Source organism: Cicer arietinum, chromosome 4, assembly GCF_000331145.2.
Source record: "Cicer arietinum cultivar CDC Frontier isolate Library 1 chromosome 4, Cicar.CDCFrontier_v2.0, whole genome shotgun sequence".
In the NCBI taxonomy this organism is placed as follows: domain Eukaryota; kingdom Viridiplantae; phylum Streptophyta; class Magnoliopsida; order Fabales; family Fabaceae; genus Cicer; species Cicer arietinum.
In genome coordinates this window covers 37,621,548-37,626,811 of record NC_021163.2, presented here as the reverse complement: position 1 = coordinate 37,626,811, position 5,264 = coordinate 37,621,548, and the positions used below count along the sequence as shown (strand labels likewise).

General features: G+C 31.3%; 1 pseudogene; it reads right to left on the bottom strand.

The window, feature by feature from the left end:
* Window positions 1–14: 14 nt before the first annotated feature.
* The window catches only part of LOC101497195 (pentatricopeptide repeat-containing protein At2g44880-like), a 33,910-nt pseudogene continuing 28,660 nt past the window's right edge, over window positions 15–5,264 (bottom strand).

Here is a 5,264-nt window from a genome sequence, read left to right as displayed (position 1 = left end):
AGAACCAAACCAAACTAAACTACACCAAACCAAACTAAACAAAGAGAGAAGCAACAAAGCAAATCACTAGAGAGATTAGCAATCAAACAGAAGAAGCAACAGACAGAGCGACAACACAGAAGATCAAATTTTTAGCCTCATCCAAGTATCCAACCCTTCCTAGAAGGTCAATCTTACAACCATAATGCTCAATTTGAGGCACAATTCCAAATCTCTCCATTTCTTTGAAGCATCTTCTTCCGTCCTCTACCAAACCACAATGGTTGCAAACAGATAACACACTAGTCATTGTTATCTCATTCGTTCAAATCCTTCCCGTAACATTGTTGCGAATACTTCTAACGCTTCCTTCGCACAACCATTGACACCATAACCATTCATCAAAGCATTCCACGACGATGTATCTTTTTCATTCATCTCCTCAAAAAGCAATTTAGCTTTTCCAATTTCCCCACATTTTGCATACATATCAACCAAAGCATACACATGAACATCTTCATCAAGTCGGTTCCTTTGCACAAACCCATGAATCCAAACACCCAAATCCAAAGAACTCAAATCAGCAACAGCAGGAAGAACACTCACAACCGTCACTTTATTCATTTCCACATCCAAACGTCCCCTCATTTCCCAAAACAACCTCAACGCATCGTGCGGTCGTCTATTCTCACAATATCCCCTAATCATCGCATTCCAACTAAGCACATTCTTGACAGGCATACAATCAAACATAACCCTAGCCGCCACAACATCATCATCCTCACAATAACCATGAACCATACTAGTCCAAGAAATAACATTCTTATCCTTCATCTTATCAAACAAATCCCTCGCCAAATCCATACACCTCATTTTCACATACCCATCAATCATAACATTAGAAGCAGCAATATCTCTATCAGGCATAACATCAAAAAGCTTCATGGCCTCACTCATATCCCCACACCTAGCATACCCAACAGTAACAGCAGTCCAAGAAACCAAACTTCTCACAGACATTTCATCAAACACCTTCCTAGCACTACCTAAAAAACCAAACTTCACATACATATCAACCAAAGAAGTCCCAACATACAAATTAACACAAAACCCATTTTTCAAAACAACACAATGAACCTCCAAACCTTCTCTCAAAGCAAACAAATAATGATAGGAAAATACGACAAACACAATCACTGAGACAAAATAAATTAGGGATAACCTGGTGCTGTGCAAGCACAATTTCTCCCCCTACAGACGTCGTTTTACCGATCCGACCGTTGAAGACGAAGACCTGAATGTAACGAACCTGCTGTCAAAATATCAGCCAAATCCAACGGTTAACCAATGTGCAATCGATGTTTTTGTGAGACTGATTTAACAAAATCAGAAATAGGGTTACTCTTCTCTTTTCTCTTTTGGTGGTTGTCTTTTCTATCAAAATAGTCTCTCTCTTCTCTACGGTAGATCCCAAAATCAGGATGATAATTCTCAATCATCTCTTCATAACGATCAACCAAAATCCTCCAATAACCATGCAAATAATAATGATTCTCAAAGTAAACTTTACCACCCCATTGTTCTTTTTAGCTCGGTTGGTTAGAGCGCCAAACCCTAATGGGTTGTGGAAAGGTTTATATAACCCTAATAAATTTTTTTTTTTTTTTGCGCAGTGAACAGTACCGCGCGATGAACATTGCTACGACTGATCTACTAAAAATAAACGAAAAGCTACAAAGAAGGGGTAAACCAGAATTGGGACACGGTTTACCGAAAAAATCTCACTGAATATTGGAATGTTAGAAAAGAGAAACTATAATTATATTCCCTAATTGTTGGGAACTCGACAGCGGAATAGAGGCGGGATCGTTCAAGGAGGATCGAAATAGGCTCTAGATACCATGTTAACAATGAAAAGAGGAAGAAGAGAACAACCACTCTAGGGTTTCATAACATATAATGAACCAAAACCAAAGTTAATAGGGTTACAATGAGTATATATATAAAAGAATAGAATTGTCTAAAATACCCTTACTACTAATATATAATAATATTATCTAACACAAACCTCTGGCGAATTTACTTAGAGTGCAAAAAAGGTTATTGTCGGAACAACATTTTGAGAACCTTGGTGATGGGTACCATCTTGGAACTAGTTAGACGACGTGCTTCTATATTTTTAAAGCTTATCATCACCTTCAAAAAGTTGGAGAAATATTTCGTACACGTCGAGAATGTTAGTGTAAAATAGATTAATACATGATTAATACATGTGTACGGTTACCTAAGCCCTACTAGAGATAGTCAGCAAAGGAAAGCTTATTCTCATTTGTAATGTTTAGGGGTTATTGATAGATGCTTGTTTAATATTTGGTGTGATATGTGTTATGTATGTGATTACTTGTACTACATGTTAATTGTAATACTTGATCGTATGATTGTTATTGTTTAGTTAGGGAGACCGATTTGTCTAATTAAGTTATTAGGATGATTGTGTGAGGTTAGGAAGTGTGGGGAACGTGAGAAACATGAATTATGAATATCGAAGATTATTGTAGTATTTAAGGAATTGATAAATGGGTATGATGGAATGTACTTGATCTAAGATGTTGATATTATGATAATAATAATAATAATAATAATAATAATAATAATACTTGAATGGAAATTTAGGACTTATGGGATTGTGATACCAATATATTATATGAGAAATCATATAAACTTGCATGAGGATAGTTAATTCCACTGTAGTGTGCATAGTCTCACGAAGTTGATTTGTGGTCGAATCTTGATGGAGATTATTATTATTGCTAACATGGTGAGATTAGTGTCTTGACCAATTCTCAGAGCAACCGACTTATAACATTTAGACTCCATGAGAAGACAAGTGTCATCTAAACGTTATTTAGAAGATATTGGTGTCATGTGGTCATCTGATACCTAACCATTATTTATGGGGTATTCTCGACAACATAAAGTGGCTTGAGTCAGCATACGTTACACTTCATCCTCACATTTATACTTGTATGTAAATATTAGTCCCTATTTATTTGTTTTCATGCACTTCTATTTTAACATGTTTTATTGTTGTGCAAATTATTTAGGCATGTATACGGAGTAAAAAACAGGCAGTATAATAAAAGTTTGTTTCCATGAGGATTGATTATGTTAAATACTTGATTTGCTGTCGCACACGGGTCAAGTATGAGTAATAAAAATGTAGCGTAGGACTTCTAACTTATATTAACCAAATTTAGAATCAATGAAAACAAAAAGGGGGGTTTCGAATTTAGTTTCAAACAGATTGAGTAAACAAATTAAAGCCACGTATATTGAAATTACTAATCCACCAGTTCGGGAATTTCCGACCTATCACAGATTCTATAAATAGGCTCAATTTCTAAATTGTGGTTCTATTCATGTTTGACTATAGAGTTGATTAAACAAGGTTAAATCAGTCCTATGTGAATTTTGCTTCTTTGACAGGATTAAGCATCACAATAATTAATGAATTATAGTTAACAAGCAAGCAAAGAAAAACTACAATGAATTAGATTAGAAACTGAATTATGTCAACCTAAATTTATCAATCCTATTGAAATTCGAATTAAGCAACCATAATGATAATGTAATCGAATAAAAAAGGAATTGAATCATCGATGTGAAATTATCATTATAAAATAAACCTCAAGGTCTTCATGAAATTCTGAAATAGTGGATTAATCTTAGGAATTTAGCCTTCAATGAAAATAAGAAAAACTACCTATTGTGTGTGAGTCCAAAAACAAAATGTCCTCAACCCTAAAAAAATTAAAAATATATAGTACTTGTTTTGGACTTTAAAACAAGTGGTCTAATACAAAAAATTATTACAAAAGCTATGGTCACGTAATCAACAGTTTTGACCAAGTATAGTTTCGACTTGGGCTTTTTCTCCAAAATAAAAGTTGTAACTCTGACTCTTAGCTTTCCAACGTCTGCTTGCACGTGTCAATTCGATATACAGAGCTCAAGTTATGACCTACAGAACGAGCAATGATCAATATGCAAATAATAACATTAAAACTCAATTACGACCCAAAGCTTAGTAACATCCTAAAAAGCAAATCTAGGATGAAAATAGCTTTTTAAATGTAACAGGACAAAGCCATAAACATGTATGAAAAATGCATTGATCAATACTTTTCTAGACAAATAATTTTGTTTGTTGTAAAAAGAAAAAAAAAACAAATAATTTTGGTAAGAACTTAAAAATAAATTGAGGATAAATATGCAAATTTAGATAGGAGACACTGAATCTAATTTAGAATTTTAGATGACAAAGGCAATTAAATATATAACTAGATGCTAACCCGCGTATTGCGCGAGTATATTTTTATTTATTAAATTTAAGTGGATTTAGAAGAAAAAATATATAAAGTTTTATGTCCTAATTAAGTATTTATATGTATAATATATATACAATTTTATCAATATAATTAATAGAAGAGAAATACCAATTTAGACGAATGACTTGAATAAATAAAGTACCGTATTAATATTGAGATCGTTAGATATGTTAAATATTGAAGTAATATATTTGATAATTGAAATTAAGATATACAATTGAGTTACAAAATATATTACTTTATTGTTGAAACTAAAAATGATTAAAGTAAAATACTTGGAAATACATTCATCTTGTATTTTACTTTATTACTTTTTTGTTGTCTCATTCGATCATTTTAATCATACATCTTTATGGTAATTGTGAAATTTTTTATTTTAAATCGGATATATTAGAATTTTAATTTACAAACATTCAAATTGTTATTAACATTAATAGAGTAATCATAATGATTAACATTTTGGTTTCAAAATCGAAATCCAAAATTTATAACAATTACTTAATATTAATCCTCAAACAATTATAAATATATATTAAATATAAATAATTGCAAATGAATTACTTTAATTTCATACCAATTAACACTATAAAACAATAAATTTAATTTAAATAATTTCAGTAAAATAAAGTTGACCAAAATCCAACAAACATATTTTGTCCATCATTTCTAAATATTTATATGCTATATATATTTACCAATATTAAAAAATGAAAATCAAATATAAATATTTTTTTGTTCTCTCACTCGATCATTTTAATTTGAAAACTAATTACAAAATATTAATTGTCAAACAATTATACAACAAATATAAAAAATTGCAAAATAAATTACTTTAATTTCATGTCTATTACCACGGTAAAACAACAAATCAAATTTAATTAATTTCAATAAAAAAAA